General features: G+C 40.2%; 1 pseudogene; it reads right to left on the bottom strand.

Annotated features, from left to right (window-relative positions):
- Positions 1–10,032: 10,032 nt before the first annotated feature.
- LOC132363437 (small ribosomal subunit protein eS8-like) lies at positions 10,033–10,752 on the bottom strand (annotated as a pseudogene).
- Between the last annotated feature and the right edge of the window lie 9,307 nt (positions 10,753–20,059).

The raw sequence follows: 20,059 nt of genomic DNA, 5'->3' as shown, positions 1-20,059 counted from the left end.
AGAGTAGGCCAAAGGGCAGAGAAAATTTTTATGTTTAAATTTTTCTTGTCTTGCCATAAAATATGAATTTTATTTCACAATATCAAGTGCACCCTGAAAACCCATCCTGAGATCAAGCCGGCCCAAGTCCATGGAAGAAACCCATGCTACTATGCAAAAGGTGCCAGAGAAAATTTGCAGCCACCAATCCCTGTGCTGTAGAGCTGATCCATTTTACTTGGACTGAAATTGCAACATCTTAGGCACAGCAGTGTCACTGAGTGGACATCAGCAATTGGACATATGAGCTGTCTTAACATAGCACCACACCCAGTTCACTCTGAAAACAAGTGGGATCAATCTGAAGAAGGGAACTTTCATTTGCTTAATTGGGTGTCCTCCCTTGCTAGGGGCCAAGTTGATATGAAGGCCAAGCAAGGGTCCCAAGAAGGTGAGCACTTTGATGTAAATGCTGTAGGAGGAAGGAAGAATGATATTGTTCCCCATCCTGGGAGCAGAACTGAAGTATGGGAGAGGGGACTGGCTTTGGGCCAGGCCTTGTTTTGAGTCTCCTTCCTGAGGCGGAGGACCTAATGCCAAGCTCCAAAAGGAGCTGATGTCTTGAGATCCAAAATGTCCCTTGTGGTCTGACAAGTCCTGAAGGAGGACTTCCTTCCATGAGCCCTGCATAGCTGTGGCCTCCTGCTATTCCAGTAAGCTCCAAATGGCTGACTGGTAGACAGGCTGTCCCATTCTACCAGAAACTAACTGAGAATCCTACATGTGTACGATGTGCAGGCTGACAGTGGGATAGGAAAAATCAAGGTGATCCACCAAAGAGATCTGATAGGTAAAGCCATCTCCAGCACATTCCAAGAAGACAGTTCGCCAAACAGAATCTGACTCCTTAAAGATCAGGGAAAGAGTGTGGAGGACCAACCAATAATGGAATAATGGAGCTGTTTGACACCCCACTCTGAAAGGTCTGTCAGGCCATATCCTTAGGTTGCAACCACTGTGCAATACACCCAGGGAGATTCATGAAGTCATTCTTTTAACAAATATTTATGGGGCATATATCATGTGCCAGACACTTCTGGGCACTTGGGAAGGGTAATGGAACCAAACAAAAATCCCTGTCCTCATGGGTTTACCTTCCAGTAGGACAAACAGACAATGAGCATAATAAATAAATACATTATATGAGAGCTTGGAAGTGATAAGAAAGATTGAAAAATAAAAAGTAGACCAGAGTAAGGGCAACAAGAGTGCTAGAGGGTTGGCAGGGGCATGAGAAAGCAATTTAAAAAAAATTAAGTCTTGGATTCTTTTTTTTTTTTTATAATACATATATTTATTGTACCTACGAGGTGTGTTCTCTTTGGGAAGTACAAAGCTATTTGAGACATAGGTTGTTCATTTTTTTGTTTTCCCACAAATACTGTGACCCTTTGAGCAGGAAGGTCTATATTTTACTAACATCTAGAACAAGCAGCTAACACAGTGTCTAAGATGTAGTCAATAAATATGAAATAGATAAATGAACACTTTTTTTTCACACACACACACTGTATTTTATTTTTACAAGAGATAAATAGACTGACACCAAGCATTGTAAATGGATGACCACAACAAAAGCAACAATGATTGCAATTACCAAACATGAAACAGACTCATACTATGTCATAATATTGACATTCAGTCCAGTAATCCTCCACTGTAACAGCTCCTTTACTTTGCAGTGAAAATTGATTTGTATATTCTTTGCCTCTGAGTCCTTGTGGGATTTTTTTTTAAATTCAAACAGAAAGTCACAAAAATTATAATCATCCTCATCAGTTCACTCAGTCCCATGTAATTAATTTCTTTTTTCATCTTGATCTTTGTTAGCCCTTTTATGAGTTCATCAGTTTTTTTTTTTTTTAATTGTTTTTTTTTAAATTTAATTAATTAATTAATTTATTCTTGGCTGTGCTGGATCCTTGTTGCTGCGGGCGGGCTTTTGCAAGCGGGGGCTACTCTTCGCTGCGGCGCGCGGGCCCCTCACCGCAGTGGCCTCTCCCGTTGCGGAGCACGGGCTCCAGGCGTGTTGGCTTCCATAGTAGTGGCGCACGGGCCTAGCTGCTCCGCGGCACGCGGGATCTTCCCGGACCAGGGCTCGAACGCGTGTCCCCTGCATTGGCAGGCGGACTCCCAACCACTGCACCACCAGGGAAGCCCGAGTTCATCAGTTTTTCATTAGAGTTCTGAAATTGCTTATTCATTCCGTTCAGCAGTACAGTCAGTTACCAGAAACCTGTACTTGTCAGTCTTTTCCATGAATTCCTTGAAGATGAAACCCTTTTATAGGAACATATTTGCGAAAGCATCAGAGTACACCCAGAACTGTCTGTCAATGACAAAAGACTTAAAAATGACCACAGTTAAAGATTTGATGACAGTTCATAATAATGCAATTGACAAGGAAATTTAGTTAGCTCTGAGATATACATTTTAAAGTAATAACTAGAATTATGACTTATAACATTATACCGGAATATATAAGATTTTTAGAAATTTCATGTAATGTCTGAAACATTTATATTAACATATTTCCATACAAATAACCCAATGAAAGTTTAGTATTAGTTGTTTTGTTTGTTTGTTTGTTTATACTGCAGGTTCTTATTAGTCATCAATTTTATACACATCAGTGTATACATGTCAATCCCAATCGCCCAATTCAGCACACCACCATCCCCACCCCACCGCAGTTTTCCCCCCTTGGTGTCCATATATCTGTTCTCTACATCTGTGTCTCAACTTCTGCCCTGTAAACCGGCTCATCTGTACCATTTTTCTAGGTTCCACATACATGCGTTAATATACGATATTTGTTTTTCTCTTTCTGACTTACTTCACTCTGTATGACAGTCTCTAGATCCATCCACGTCTCAACAAATGACTCAATTTCGTTTCTTTTTATGGCTGAGTAATATTCCATTGTATATATGTACCACTTCTTCTTTATCCATTTGTCTGTCGATGGGCATTTAGGTTGCTTCCATGACCTGGCTATTGTGAATAGTGCTGCAATGAACATTGGGGTGCATGTGTCTTTTTGAATTATGACTCTCTCTGGGTATACGCCCAGTAGTGGGATTGCTGGATCATATGGTAAATCTATTTTTAGTTTTTTAAGGAATCTCCATACTGTTCTCCATAGTGGCTGTATCAATTTACATTCCCACCAACAGTGCAAGAGGGTTCCCTTTTCTCCACACCCTCTCCAGCATTTGTTGTTTGTAGATTTTCTGATGATGCCCATTCTAACTGGTGTGAGGTGATACCTCATTGTAGTTTTGATTTGCATTTCTCTAATAATTAGTGATGTTGAGCATCTTTTCATGTGCTTCTTGGGCATCTGTATGTCTTCTTTGGAGAAATGTCTATTTAGGTCTTCTGCCCATTTTTGGATTGGGGTGTTTGTTTCTTTAATATTGAGCTGCATGAGCTGTTTATATATTTTGGAGATTAATCCTTTGTCCGTTGATTCGTTTGCAAATATTTTCTCCCATTCTGAGGGTTGTCTTTTCGTCTTGTTTATGGTTTCCTTTGCTATGCAAAAGCTTTGAAGTTTCATTAGGTCCCATTTGTTTATTTGTGTTTTTATTTCCATTACTCTAGGAAGTGGATCAAAAAAGATCTTGCTGTGATTTATGTCAAAGAATGTTCTTCCTATGTTTTCCTCTAAGAGTTTTATAGTGTCCGGTCTTACATTTAGGTCTCGAATCCATTTTGAGTTTATTTTTGTGTATGGTGTTAGGGGGTGTTCCAACTTCATTCTTTTACATGTAGCTGTCCAGTTTTCCCAGCACCACTTATTGAAGAGACTGTCTTTTTCCACTGTATATCTTTGCCTCCTTAGTCATAGATTAGTTGACCATAGGTGCGTGGGTTTATCTCTGGGCTTTCTATCTTGTTCCATTGATCTATATTTCTGTTTTTGTGCCAGTACCATATTGTCTTGATTACTGTAGCTTTGTAGTATAGTCTGAAGTCAGGGAGTCTGATTCCTCCAGCTCCGTTTTTTTCCCTCAAGACTGCTTTGGCTATTCGGGGTCTTTTGTGTCTCCATACAAATTTTAAGATGATTTGTTCTAGTTCCATAAAAAATGCCATTGGTAATTTGATAGGGATTGCATCGAATCTGTAGATTGCTTTGGGTAGTATACTCATTTTCACAATATTGATTCTTCCAATCCAAGAACATGGTATATCTCTCCATCTGTTGGCATCATCTTTAATTTCTTTCATCAGTGTCTTATAGTTTTCTGCATACAGGTCTTTTGTCTCCCTAGGTATTTTATTCTTTTTGTTGCAATGGTAAATGGGAGTGTTTCCATAATTTCTCTTTCATATTTTTCATCATTGGTGTATAGGAATGCAAGAGATTTCTGTGCATTAATTTTGTATCCTGCAACTTTACCAAATTCATTGATTACCTCTAGTCGTTTTCTGGTGGCACTTTTAGGATTCTCTATGTATAGTATCATATAATCTGCAAACAGTGACAGTTTTACTTCTTTTCCAATTTGTATTCCGTGTATTTCTTTTTCTTCTCTGATTGCCGTGGCTAGGACTTCCAAAACTATGCTGAATAATAGTGGTGAGAGTGGACATCCTTGTCTCGTTCCTGATCTTAGAGGAAATGCTTCCAGTTTTTCACCATTGAGAATGATGTTTGCTGTGGGTTTGTCGTATATGGCCTTTATTATATTGAGGTAGGTTCCCTCTATGCCCACTTTCTGGAGAGTTTTTATCATAAATGGGTGTTGAATTTTGTCAAAAGCTTTTTCTGCATCTATTGAGATGATCATATGGTTTTTCTTCAATTTGTTAATATGGTGTATCACATTGATTGATTTGCGTATATTGAAGAATCCTTGCATCCCTGGGATAAATCCCACTTGATCGTGGTGTATGATCCTTTTAATGTGTTGTTGGATTCTGTTTGCTAGTATTTTGTTGAGGATTTTTGCATCTATGTTCATCAGTGATATTGGTCTGTAATTTTCTTTTTTTGTAGTATCTTTGTCTGCTTTTGGTATCAGGGTGATGGTGGCCTCATAGAATGAGTTTCGGAGTGTTCCTTCCTCTGCAATTTTTTGGAAGAGTTTGAGAAGGATAGGTGTTAGCTCTTCTCTAAATGTTTGATAGAATTCACCTGTGACGCCATCTGGTCCTGGACTTCTGTTTGCTGGAAGATTTTTAATCACAGTTTCAATTTCATTGCTTGTGATTAGTCTGTTCATATTTTCTCTTTCTTCCTGGTTCAGTCTTGGAAGGTTATACCTTTCTAAGAATTTGTCCATTTCTTCCAGGTTGTCCATTTTATTGGCATAGAGTTGCGTGTAGTAGTTTCTTAGGATGCTTTGTATTTCTGCAGTGTCTGCTGTAACTTCTCCTTTTTCAATTCTAATTTTATTGATTTGAGTCCTCTCCCTCTTTTTCTTAATGGGTCTGGCTAATGGCTTATCAATTTTGTTTATCTTCTCAAAGAACCAGCTTTTAGTTGTATTGATCTTTGCTATTGTTTTCTTTGTTTCGATTTCATTTATTTCCGCTCTGATCTTTATGATTTCATTCCTTCGGCTAACTTTGGGTTTTGTTTGTTCTTTCTCTAGTTCCTTTAGGTGTAAGGTTAGATTGTTTCCTTGAGATTTTTCTTGTTTCTTTAGGTAGGCTTGTATACCTATAAACTTCCCTCTAAGAACTGCTTTTGCTACATCCCATAGGTTTTGGATTGTCGTGTTTTCATTGTCATTTGTCTCTAGGTATTTTTTGATTTCCTCTTTGATTTCTTCAGTGATCTCTTGGTTATTTAGTAACGTATTGTTTAGCCTCCATGTGTTTGTGTTTTTTACATTTTTTTCCCTGTAATTCATTTCTAATCTCATAGTGTTGTGGTCAGAAAAGATGCTTGATATGATTTCAATTTTCTTAAATTTACTGAGGCTTGATTTGTGACCCAAGATGTGGTCTATCCTGGAGAATGTTCCGTGCGCACTTGAGAAGAAAGTGTAATCTGCTGGTTTTGGATGGAATGTCCTATAAATATCAATTAAATCTATCTGGTCTATTGTGTCATTTAAAGCTTCTGTTTCCTTATTTTCATTTTGGATGATCTGTCCATTGGCGTAAGTGAGGTGTTAAAGTCCCCCAGTATTATTGTGTTACTGTCGATTTCCTGTTTTATAGCTGTTAGCAGTTGCCTTATGTTTTGAGATGCTCCTATGTTGGGTGCATATATATTTATAATTGTTATATCTTCTTCTTGGATTGATCCCTTGATCATTATGTAGTGTCCTTCCTTGTCTCTTGTAACATTCTTTATTTTAAAGTCTATTTTATCTGATATGAGTATAGCTACTCCAGCTTTCTTTTTTTTTTTTTATAAATTTATTTTATTTATTTATTTATTTTTGGCTGTGTTGGGTCTTCGTTTCTGTGCGAGGGCTTTCTCTAGTTGCGGCAAGCGGGGGCCACTCTTCATCGCGGTGCGCGGGCCTCTCACTGTCGCGGCCTCTCCTGTTGCGGAGCACAGGCTCCAGATGCGCAGGCTCAGTAGTTGTGGCTCACGGGCCCAGTTGCTCCATGGCATGTGGAATCTTCCCAGACCAGGGCTTGAACCCATGTCCCCTGAATTGACAGGCAGATTCTCAACCACTGTGCCACCAGGGAAGCCCCCAGCTTTCTTTTGATTTCCATTTGCATGGAATATCTTTCTCCATCCCCTCACTTTCAGTCTGTATGTGTCCCTAGGTCTGAAGTGGGTCTCTTGTAGACAGCATATATATAGGTCTTGTTTTTGTATCCATTCAGCAAGCCTGTGTCTTTTGGTTGGAGCATTTAATCCATTCAGGTTTAAGGTAATTATCGATATGTTTGTTCCTATGACCATTTTCTTAATTGTTTTGGGTTTGTTTTTGTAGGTCCTTTTCTTCTCTTGTGTTTCCCACTTAGAGAAGTTCCTTTAGCATTTGTTGTAGAGCTGGTTTGGTGGTGCTGAATTCTCTTAGCTTTTGCTTGTCTGTAAAGCTTTTGATTTCTCCATCAAATCTGAATGAGATCCTTGCCGGGTAGAGTAATCTTGGTTGTAGGTTCTTCCCTTTCATCACTTTAAGTATATCATGCCACTCCCTTCTGGCTTGTAGAGTTTCTGCTGAGAAATCAGCTGTTAACCTTATGGGAGTTCCCTTGTATGTTATTTGTCATTTTTCCCTTGCTGCTTTCAATAATTTTTCTTTGTCTTTAATTTTTGCCAATTTGATTACTATGTGTCTCGGCGTGTTTCTCCTTGGGTTTATCCTGTATGGGACTCACTGCGCTTCCTGGACTTGGGTGGCTATTTCCTTTCCCATGTTAGGGAAGTTTTCGACTATAATCTCTTCAAATATTTTCTCTGGTCCTCTCTCTCTCTTCTCCTTCTGGGACCCCTATAATGCAAATGTTGTTGTGTTTAATGTCCCAGAGGTCTCTTAGGCTGTCTTCATTTCTTTTCATTCTTTTTTCTTTATTCTCTTCCTCAGCAGTGAATTCCACCATTCTGTCTTCTAGGTCACTTATCCGTTCTTCTGCCTCAGTTATTCTACTATTGATTCCTTCTAGTGTAGTTTTCATTTCAGTTATTGTATTGTTCATCTCTGTTTGTTTGTTCTTTAATTCTTCTAGGTCTTTGTTAAACATTTCTTGTGTCTTCTCAATCTTTGCCTCCATTCTTATTCCGAGGTCCTGGATCATCTTCACTATCATTATTCTGAATTCTTTTTCTAGAAGGTTGCCTATCTCCACTTCATTTAGTTGTTTTTCTGGGGTTTTATCTTGTTCCTTCATCTGGTACATAGCCTTTTCATCTTGTCTATCTTTCTGTGAATGTGGTTTTTGTTCCACAGGCTGCAGGATTGTAGTTCTTCTTGCTTCTGCTGTCTGCCCTCTGGTGGATGAGGCTACCTAAGAGGCTTGTGCAAGTTTCCTGATGGGAGTGACTGGTGGTGGGTAGAGCTGACTGTTGCTGTGGTGGTCAGAGCTCAGTAAAACTTTAACCCGCTTGACTGCTGATGGGTGGGGCTGGGTTCTCTCCCTGTTGATTGTTTGGCCTGAGGCAACCCAACACTGGATCCTACCCGGACTCTTTGGTGGGGCTAATGACAGACTCTGGGAGGGCTCACGCCAAGGAGTACTTCCCAGAACTTCTGCTGCCAGTGTCCTTGTCCCCATGGTGAGCAACAGCCACCCCCCACCTCTGCAGGAGGCTCTCCAACACTAGCAGGTAGATCTGGTTCAGTCTCCCCTGGGGTCACTGCTTCTTCCCCTGGGTCCCAATGCACACACTACTTTGTGTGTGCCCTCCAGGAGTGGAGTCTCTGTTTCCCCCTGTCCTGTCAAAGTCCTGTAATCAAATCCCACTAACCTTCAAAGTCTGATTCTCTAGGAATTCCTCCTCCCGTTGCTGGACCCCCAGGTTGGGAAGCCTGACGTGGGGCTCAGTACGTTCACCTCAGTGGGAGGACTTCTGTGGTATAAGTGTTCTCCAGTCTGTGAGTCACTCACCCAGCAGTTATGGGATTTGATTTCACTGTGATTGTGCCCCTCCTACCATCTCATTGTGGCTTCTCCTTTGTCTTTGGATGTGGGGTATCTTTTTTGGTGAGTTCCAGTGTGTTCCTGTCGATGATTGTCCAGCAGCTAGTTGTGATTCTGGTGTTCTCACAAGAGGGAGTGAGAGCACGTCCTTCTACTCCGCCGTCTTGGTTCAGGGCCAGGGAAATGGAGAAACCAGTTCTTCTCACTGCTTTCCAGCCATTTTCACTCACTGCATGTGTAGAAAATGAAATTGTTTTCAGCACCCTGGGGTAAATGGGTGAGGATGCTTGCTACTGAAGACCAGTGGCCCAGGGGTTCTGGCTGCCTCAGGCTCGACTTGGCCATGGGTGAGAGCTAAGGAGATCAGGATCTCAGCAGTCCATAAGCCCTTTGTGGCTGACTGCTGGGGAAACTCAATGTGAGGAAACTTTTAAGGAAAGAAAATGCAAATGAGATAAGAGTTTTGGTTGAACTTTTTAGGAATAATTATGTTTTAGGAATGCCCATCTAAAAATAATCTCTCCAGGGACTTCCCTGGTGGTCCAGTGGTTAAGACTCCACACTTCCACCGCAGTGGTCACAGGCTTGATCCCTGGCCTGGGAACTAAGATCCCACGTGCCACGTGGGGTTGCAGCCAAAAAAAAAAAAAACCTCTCCAAATGTTCGACAACATGAAAATTTAGAGTTGTGCTAAATTAAGTTAAATGATGGAAGTTTATTGAATAACTAGGTCATTACCAAATAAAATAAGATACTGATACATTAATTACTGAACATTGGTTTCCTTTTACAGAGAAACAAAAGGTTTAGAACTATTAATAAATGTTTGGTGGGCTTCCCTGGTGGCCCAGTGATTAAGAATCTGCCTGCCAATGAAGGGGATATGGGTTCGAGCCCTGGTCCGGGAAGATCCCACATGCCATAGAGCAACTAAGCCTGTGTGCCACAACTACTGAGCCCGCGCGCCTAGAGCCCATGCTCCGCAACAAGAGAAGCCACCGCAATGAGAAGCCCGTGCATTGCAATGAAGAGTGGCCCCCACTCGTCGCAACTAGAGAAAGCCCATGCACAGCAACAAAGACCCAATGCAGCCAAAAATAAATAAATAAATTTATTTTTTAAAAAACTCTCAGCAAACTAGGAATAGAGAGGAACTTTCTCAACTTGATAAAGACGATCTACAAAAAACCTACAGCTAACATCATACCTAGTGGTGAGAAACTCGAAGATTTCCTGCTAAGATCAGAAATGAGGCAAGGACGTCCCATCTCACTGCTGTTTTTCAACATCATACTGAAAACCTAGCTAATATGATAAGACAAGAAAAGGAAATAAAAATATACAGATTGAGAAGGAAGAAATAAAACTTTCTGTGATCAAACAATTTTTTGTTTTTTTAGAACAATAAACACCTTTATTACATGAGCTAAGATAGGAGGGAAGAGGATTTATTTGCCTTTCCGGGCCTTGATTTTCCTCAGATAGAACTCCAGCTCCTTTCCCTCTAGCACATAACCATCTGGTCTGCCACACTGGCCTGGTCTTGAAGCGATGCACGCAAGAAACTTGCCCTGCTGGAACTGCTCCTCTAGAAGACTGCTGATTTTGGCATTCTTTTTCCTTTCATCATATTTCTTTTGAATTTTTATTTTGATCATTTTTTGTTTAAAATCGATTCCTCCTCAGGAGTCAGCCTGGCCCCCTTCTTGCGGCCCAGGGGCAGCGTATAGTGAGACTCGTACCACTGTTGGTACATGTGCTGTCAATGAGCACAATGCAGTTCTTCACCAGGGTCTTAGTATGGACCAGTTCGTTGTTGGATGCATTATAGACAACATCAGTGATCCTTGTCTTGCGTGTACAACACTCTGAGCCCCAGGAGAAGCTCCCCACGTCCAGCCTCAGGGCCCGGTACTTCTTGTCGCCTCCTCACACCCAGACTGTGTGTATGCGGCGGGGGCCACTCTTGGTGTTGGCAGCGGGGTGTCCCAGCTCATACTTCCACTTCTGTGGTAGGGCTTTCTCTTGCCCCCAGTCTTGCAGCCCTTGTGCCAGTTGTCCTGAGAAATGCCTCCATGTGGAAGTGGGGTCAGGAGCCTGACCCAGGGAGCCCGGGACCAGCCCACCAGCCCAGCACCCCACCTCATGCTCAGCTCTCCAAGGTTGGCTACCCCATGATCAAACAAACTTTGATCATCTATGTAGAAAATCTGAAAGAATCAACATTAAAAAAAAAACAAAAACCTCCTGGAACTAATAAGTGATCCTGGTTGCAGGATACAAGGTTGCAGGATACAAGATGGATATTCAAAAGTCAATTGTTTTCTTACAATGAAAAAGTGGAATTTGAAATTAAAAATATAGTATCATTGTGGAATCTAAAATATGGCACAAATGAACTTATCTATGAAACAGAAACAGATTCACAGACATAGAGAACAGACTTGTGGTTGCCAAGGGGGTAGGGGTGTGGGGGAGGGATGGAGTGGGAGTTCCGGGTTAGCAGCTGCAAACTAGTATTTATAGAATGGATAAACAACAAAGTCTTACTTTATAGCACAGGGCACTATATTCAACATCCTGTGATAAACCATAATGAAAAAGAATATAAAAAAGAATGTATGTATATGTATAACTGAATCACTTTGCCATACAGCAGAAATTAACACAACATTGTAAATCAACTATAGTTCAATAAAAAGAAAAGAAAAAATCTAGTATCATTTACATTAGCACCCCCAAAAAAGGAATAGGTATGAATCTAACAAAATATGTACGAGACTTATATGAGAAAAATCTACAAAACTCTTATGAAAGAAATCAAAGAAGAACTAAATAAATGGAAAGATACTCCATATTCATGGATAGGAAGATACAATACTGTAACAATGTCAGTTCTTCCAAACTTGATTGTGATTCAACACAATCCCAATAAAAATCCCAACAAATTAATTTATAGACTTTAATAAACTGATTCTAAAGTTTCTATGGAAGGCTAAAAGACCCTGTTTGCACCTTGATTTGTCTGCTGAAAATGTGAACTAGTAAAAATGAAGTAACTGGGAAAAAAATAGCCAACACAATTTTGAAGGAAGAGAACAACTACCCAGCTTCAAGATTTACTATAAAGCTACAGTCATCAAGACAGTGTGGTATTGGTGGAAGAATAGACAAATAGAGTAACAGAACAGAGTAGAAAGCCCAGAAATAGACCCACATAAATGTAGTCAACTGATCTTTGACAAAGGAGTGAAGACAATACAATGGAGAAAAGAGAGTCTTTTCAACAAATGGTGCTGGAACAGCTGGACATCACATGCAAAATAAATGAATCTAGGGACTTCCTTCGTGGCACAGTGGTTAAGAATCCACCTGCCAATGCAGGGGACACAGGTTTGATCCCTGGTCCAGGAAGATCCCACATGCTGCGGAGCAACTAAGCCTGTGCGCCACAACTACCGAGTCTGTCCTCTAGAGCCCACGAGCCACAACTACTGAGCCCACGCACCACAACAACTGAAGCCCACGCACCTAGAGCCCATGTTCCACAACAAGAGAAGCCACCACAATGAGAAGCCCGCGCACTGCAACGAAGAGTAGCCCCTGCTCGCTGCAACTAGAGAAAGCCTGCACACAGCAATGAAGACCCAACGCAGCCAAAAATAAAATTAAATTTTAAAAAAATATTTAAAAAAATGAATCTAGACACAGACTTTACACCCTCCACAAAAATTTACTCAAAATGGATCGCAGACCTAAATGTAAAACAACAAAGCTATAAAACTCCTAGAGGATAACACAGGAGACAAACTAGATGGCCTTGGATATGGCAATGACTTATAAGAGACAACACTAAAGTTATGATCCATGAAATAAATAATGGATAATAATTTCATTTTAATTAATATTAAAAACCTCTGCTCTGCAAAAGACACTGTCAGAATGGGAAGACAGGCCACAGACAGGGAGAGAATATTTGCAAAAGACATATTGATAAAGGATTGTTATTCAAAATACACAAAGAATTCTTAAAAGTCAACAATAGAAAACTAACAATCCAACTTAAAAATGGGCCAAAGACCTGAATAGACAATTTGCCAAAGAAGATATACAGATGGTAAACATGCATATGAAAAGATGTTCCACATCATGTCATAGGGAAATGCAAATTAAAGCAACAATGAGATTCCACCACTACACACCTATTAGATTGGTCAAAATCCAGAACACTGACAACACCAAATGCTGGTGAGGATGTAGAGCAACAGGAGTTCTCATTCATTGGTGGTGAAAATGCAAAATGATGCAGTCACTTTGGAAGACTGGCAGCTTCTTACGAAACTAAACATACTCTTAGCATATAATTCAGCTATCATGCTCTTTAGTATTTACACAAATGAGTTGAAAACTTATGTCCACACGAAAACATGCACATGAATGTTTATAGCAGACTTATTCATAATTACCAAAACTTGGAAGCAATCAAGATGTCCTTCAGTAGGTGAATGAATAAAAAAAACTGTGGTATATCCAAACTATGGAATATTATTCAGCACTAAAAAAAAAGAACTATCAAGCCGTGAAAAGACATGGAGGATCCTTAAAAGTATATTACTAAGAGACTTCCCTGGTGGTCCAGTGGGTAAGACTCTGCGCTCCCAACGCAGAGGGCCTGGGTTTGATCCCTGGTTGGGGAACTAGATCCCACACGCATGCCGCAACGAAGATCCCACATGCCGCAACTAGGACCCAGAGCAACCAAAATAAATAAATTTTTTTTTTTCTAAAAGTATATTACTAAGTGAAAGAAGCCAATCTTAAAAGGCTGCATACTGTATTATTCTGTAGGGGAGGAAAACTTTTCCTTTCTTCCCTTCTAGGTTTCGTGGCTGGTTTAATAATTAGACATAAGACAGATTAACAGGAGAAAAATTTAATTTGTACATATGAGTGCTTGAAGAAATGTGAGACTCAAAGAAGTGACCAAAGCAGGCTGCTTCTTAACCTTTTAGACAAAGAAACAATTACTTGTGAAGATTTGACAAAACAAGGGGGTTTGGACTTGGGGTAGCAAATTAATGAAAAGTAACAAAATTTGTTTATAGAGCGTTCTCAGCCTTGAATTCCCTATCTCTGACAATAAGGATGATTTCTTGGGGTGGTCTATTCTGCTCTCCAATTCCAACTATATGACATTCTAAAAAAGGCAAAACTATGGAAACAGTAAAAAGATTAGTGGTTACAGGGGTTAGGAGGGGAGGGTAGGAGGGATGAATAGGCTGAGCATAGAGGATATTCAGGGCAGTGAAATTATTCTGTATGATAATATAATGATGGATACATGTCATTCTACATTTATCAAAACCCATACAATGTACAACACCAAGAATGAACACTAATGAAACTGTGGACTTTGGGTGATAATGATGTAAGATTCATCGATTGTCACAAATGTACCACTTTGGTGTAGAATGTTGAAAGTGGATGAGGCTGTCCTGTGTGGGGACAGAGGGTTTACAGGAACTCGGTGCATTTTCTGCTCGATTTTGGTGTGAACCTAAAACTCCTCTAAAAAATAAAGCCTGTTTAAAAGGAAAAAAACCCACAATGAGACATCATCTCACACCCATTGGAATGGCTACTATCAAAACAAAACAAAACAGAAAACAAGTGTTGACAAGGATGTGGAGAAATTAGAACTCTTGTGCATTGTTGGTGGGAAAGTAAAACAGCACAACACTATGGAAAATGGTATGGCAGTTCCTCAAAAACTAAAAATAGAATTACCATATTGATTTGGCAATCCTACTGCTGTATATCAAAAATAATTGAAAGCAGAATCTCAAAGAGATATTTGCATACCCATGTTCAAAATAGCAGCATTATTCACTATAGCCAAGGGGTGGAAGCAACCCAAGTGTTCATTGAATGGATGGATAAATAAAATACGATGTATACATACCATGGAATATTATTCAGCCTTAAAAAGGAAGGAAATCATATCACATGCTACAACATGGGTGAAGCTTAAAGACATTGTGCTAAGTGAAATAAGCCAGTCGCAAAAAGACAAATACTGTGTGATGCCTCTCACTTGTGTGAGATATCTAGAGTAGTCAAATTCATAGGCACAGAAAGTAGAATGGTAGTTGCCAGGGGCTGGCAGGGAGGAGAAAATGGGGAGTTACTGTTTAATGGTATAGCGCTTCAGTTTTGCAAGATGAAAAATTCTAGAGATCAGTTGCACAACAATGTGAATATACTGTACTTTACACTACTAAACAGTACACTTAAAAATCATCAAGAGGGACTTCCCTGGTGGTCCAGTGGTAAAGAATCTGCCTTACAATGCAGGGGACGCAGCTTCGATCCCTGGTCAGGGAACTAAGATCCCACATGCCGCTGGGCAACTAAGCCCGCGTGCCACGACTACTGAGCTTGCGCGCCTCAACTAGAAAGCCTGCGGGCCGCAAACCACAGAGTCCACACGCCCTGGAGCCTGCGTGCCACAACTAGGGAAGAGAAAACCCACACGCCACAACTAAAGAGAAGCCTGCACACCAAAACGAAGTGCCCATGTGCCGCAACTAAGTCCTGATGCAGCCAAAAATAATAAATTAAATAAATAAATAAATCTTTAAAAAAAAAAATTCATTAAGATGGGGAATCCCCTGGCAGTCCCATGATTAGGACTCCACACTTTCACTGCCGAGGGCGTGGGTTCAATTCCTGGTGGGGGAACTAAGATCCCACAGCTGCACGGCATGGCCAAAAAAAATTTTTTAAATGATATATTTTTAAAAATCATTAAGATGGTAAATTTTATGTTTTTCTACCATGACTAAAAACTAAATAAAGTAAAATTTTAATAACGTAAATTAAAGAAGCTAATTATTTTTTAGTGGATCAAAGACCTAGATATAAGAGCTAAAACCATAAAACTCTTAGAACAAAACATTGGGGAAAAGCTTCACAACTTTGGATTTGGCAATGATTTCTTGGATGTGACACCAAAAGCACAGTCAACTAAGGAAAAACTATATAAATAGAACTACTTAAAAATTGAAAAGTTTTTTTCATCAATAGACAAAATCAACAGAGTAAAGAGGCAAATCATGGAATGGGAGAAAATATTTTAAAATTATATATATCTGATAATGGATTAACATTCAGAATATATAAGGAACTCCTACAAATCAATGACAAAAAAACAAACAACCTGATTTTTAAATAGACAAAGAACTTGAATATACATTTCTCCAAAGAAGATATACAAATAAGCAGAGAAATTGGAACTATTGTGCTTTGCTGGTGGGAATGTATGCAATTGCTGTGGAAAATGGTATGGCAGTTCTTCAAAAAATTAAATGTAGAATTACCGTTATGACCCAACAATTCTACTTCTGGGTATATACACAAAAGAAATGAAAGCAAGGACTTGAGCAGATATTGTACACCAATGTTCATAGCAGCATTACTCCCAATAGCCAAAAGGTGGAAAAAACCCAAATGTCCATCAGGTTTGAATAAATATGCAAACTGTAGCATATACATACAATGGAATATTATTCAGCCTCAAAAACAAGAAAATTCTGACATTCACTGCAACATGGATGAACCTTGAGGACATTATGCTCAGTGAAATAAGCCAGACACAAAAGGACAAATATTGTATAATTCCACTTACATGAGGTACCTAGAATAGCCAAATTCATAGATACAGAAGGTAGGACAATGATTTCCAGGGGCTGGGGGAAGGGGAGAATGATGAATTAGTGTTTAATGGGTACAGAGTTTCAGTTTGGGATGAAGAAAAGTTCTGGAGATGGATGGTGGTGACGATTGCATAAGAATGTGAATGTACTTAGTACCACAAAACTGTACACTTAAAAATGGTTACAGTGGTAAAATTTTACATTATGTATATTTTACCACAATAAAAAAAGACATCCAACATTATAATTTCATTTAGTGAAATAAAACTATATACATATCTTTCATTTTAAACAGGTTATGGAAACAGTGGTAACTTACCTAACTCATAAAATGAATCAGGAAATTTAGAAAGTTTAAATCATGAGAAATTTAACCCTGGTCATGTACAAACCAGAATATTGTGTTTACATTATTTTTATATGGTAAACTACTTTTCCAAGCCTCTCAATCATGCCCAGAGCTCTTTTATCTTGGAATTAAAGCTTCTTCTTATCTTTTAACAAAGGCTATTATGCACATAGACTTTCGAGTGTCTACACACATAAAAAACACAGTTGAATAACTTTGTTTTAGACAACTTTTACTATTTATTTGGACTAGATAGTTCTAGAGTGTGCACATAACAACCGAATGTCTTGTTTTGTTTTGTATTTTGTTTTAATGGTATTCTTTAAGTTTACTGAGAGAATAAGAGAGAGGAACAGAAAAAGTGAGAAGCAGCTGGCTTTAGACCAATCTGAAATTGTTATTTTAAAAGACTACTTATGTTTCCTCTGCAAGGGAAGGGAAGAACTTTAGAAACAGAAAAACAGAAGAAACCACATTACAGCTGGTTTAGAGAGTAACTTGGGCCTTTGACAAATTTCTCAAGCCTTACAATTAGAAAGCCCTGAGGTATGGAAATGGAGGCATGGAGTTCATCCTACATTAAATAAAATGATCTCTCTTTTCAACAAACAAGACAATCTCTTCATGAGAGTTTGTTTTTTGCTCGAAGGTGTCTCTTAAATGAACAATCTTTTCAATGTCAAAAGCCCCCCAAAGTGGCCACTGCAATTCCAAATTGTCACTGGTGAAACTGTAGCAGTCAGAAAGCTAAGTACAAGTTGGTGGTGTTGTGGTGAGAAAGCATTCAGCAGGTTAAGTGTTTGACCAGGAAGAAGCCCTTTTTTAAAAGAGCCCATGGAACCGAATGGTCCATAAGGATGGTTCATGTGTAATTTTATTTCTCTGAAGCTTGGCCAAAGGCCAACCAGCACCCATCAGAGCCAGATACAACCTCCTAACTCTAGGCAAACTAAGCTAAACAAAATAGTTCTCAGGGATACAAGGACAAGATCAAGGAATAAATCTTTACAAAGTTTTGAAATGATGACCCAAGACAAAGAATGCCCAACTAGAGAATGAACTTATCAGGGTTATGCCCATCTCTCCCACAGAATTTTCATTCTCAAGAAGTAGCAAATGCTGGAGAGGATGTGGAGAAAAGGAAACCCTTGTGCATTGTTGGTGGGAATGTAAGTTGGTGCACCCACTACAGAAAACATCATGGAGGTTCCTCAGAAAATTAAAAATAGAACTACCATATGATCCAGCAATCCCACTTCTAGGTGTTCATCCGAAGCAAACAAGATCACTATCTTAAAGAGATATCTGCACCCCCATGTTTATTGCAGCATTCTTTACAGTAAATCCAGGAAATGGTAACAAACTATGTGTCCCATCAACAGATGAATGGATAAAGAAAATGTGATATACACACACACCTTATAATTTCTCGAATGCCATTTTGGAATGGGAAATTAATAAAACCCTGGGTTACAACATTATAATACTTACTAGAAAAGTCACTCTAAGGTGGTAGAGGGCCCAAGGGGACAAAACTGGAGTCAGAGTGCCCTGTGCTGGAGCTAATATTGGCCAATGAGCAGTGATGATCTCATTGTTATGATGCCCTCATAGTTATTATCATGATAAATCATTGCATTAGCTGAAATCTGACAGCGTGGGCTCCATTAAATATCAGAGTGATCTGAGATGCTCTGGCCTTTAACCGTCTCTTGGCCAGGGCCTTGTTTGGGAGCTCTTGTTTATGAACACCCTACTGTATGTGCCAGGCACTGTGCTGAAAGGTGGCAGAATATGCCATCCCAAATATGCCATCCCAAATATGCCACTTTGGCATAAGAATTATTGAGCTAAAGGCTCTTGAAGAAATAGCAGGTACGTAAAGGGTACACTGACCTCCGCTTTTCTTCCTGAAAACAGGAGACAAAATTTGTGAAAGATGCTCTCTCTGTACCAGGAGGAAAGATTCTTATCACCAGAGATGGGAAGTCGAGACCAAGAGAAATCTGCACAAACAGGCCTTATTAAAATAACTCATCTTTAGTCTCCCCATTTTTTCTTTTTTGGCCATGCCACATGGCATGCAGGATCTTAGTTTCCCAACCAGGGATCAAACCCTTGCCCCCTGCAGTGGAAGTGTGGAGTCTTAACCACTGGACCACCAGGGAAGTCCCTCCCCATGTATTTTAGTTACTTTTCCACAGTTGTCTCTCTTTGTCCAGCCTACTATATAAACACTTAGGCCTGGCCACTTCTCTGGATCTTTGTTTTTCCTGTGGGAACTCCCATGTAAAGATCTATATGCTCTTCTTCTATTAATCTGTCCTAGGTCAATTTAATTCTTGGAACCAGCCAGAGATTCTAAGAGGACAGAGGTAAAGTTTTGCCTCCCTACTGTGCCAAGGTCTCCATTTATGTCTCACAGTCCCATGAGATACTGCTTTCATCCCCATTCTCTAGATGGTGAGACTGAGACCCAAAGCAATCGAGGACATTCCTAAGGTCACATAGCCAGTAAGTGGTAGAGCTTAGATGGACACCTGAGTCTATCTGAATCCCCAGCTTTTCTACCACAATGTACAGAGGAATGAGTCACAGATGGCTTCCAAGAAGAAGAGACACTGGCCTGACCCGGTCCTTGAATAATCAGAACAAGTTTATCAAACCCTGTAGGGGTAAGGGAGAGAATGCAGTGTTGAGCTCATCAAGATTGTATGATAGGGTTGAAACCCAGGGTTCAGGGAGAGAGTGGTGGGGAACGAGGCTGCTGCACGCAAAGGCCAGCTCTTGAAGGGCCCTACGTACCAGGCCTTAACCTGGAACTTATCCTGTTGGGGGGGCCTCCTGGTTGTCCTAAGTGGGGGGTGACATGGTCAGACTTGGTGTTTGAAGACTATCTGGGGACAGCATGGAGGCTAGATTGGGACAGCAGTTCTCAACATCAGTGCACATCAGAATCATTCTGGGCTCCCTGTAAAAAACACCTGGAACCACACTCAAAAGTCTGATTCAGGGACTTCCCTCGTGGCACAGTGGTTGAGAATCTGCCTGCCAATGCAGGGGACACGGGTTCAATCCCTGCTCCGGGAAGATGCCACATGCCGCGGAGCAACTAAGCCCGTGTGCCACAACTACTGAGCCTGTGCTCTAGAGCCCGCGAGCCACAACTACTGAGCCCGCGTGACACAACTATTGAAGCCCACTCGCCTAGAGCCCATGCTCTGCAACAAGAGAAGCCACCGCAATGAGAAGCCGGCACACCACAAGGAAGAGTAGCCCCCGCTCGCTGCAACTAGAGAAAGCCCATGCGCAGCAATGAAGATCCAACACAGCCAAAAATAAATAAATTAAATAAATTTTTTTAAAAAATCTGATTCAGCAGGGCTGGAG

The sequence above is a fragment of the Balaenoptera ricei genome, chromosome 3 (genome assembly GCF_028023285.1).
Source record: "Balaenoptera ricei isolate mBalRic1 chromosome 3, mBalRic1.hap2, whole genome shotgun sequence".
Taxonomy (NCBI): Eukaryota; Metazoa; Chordata; class Mammalia; order Artiodactyla; family Balaenopteridae; genus Balaenoptera; species Balaenoptera ricei.
This window is presented reverse-complemented; position numbering and strand designations above follow the sequence as displayed.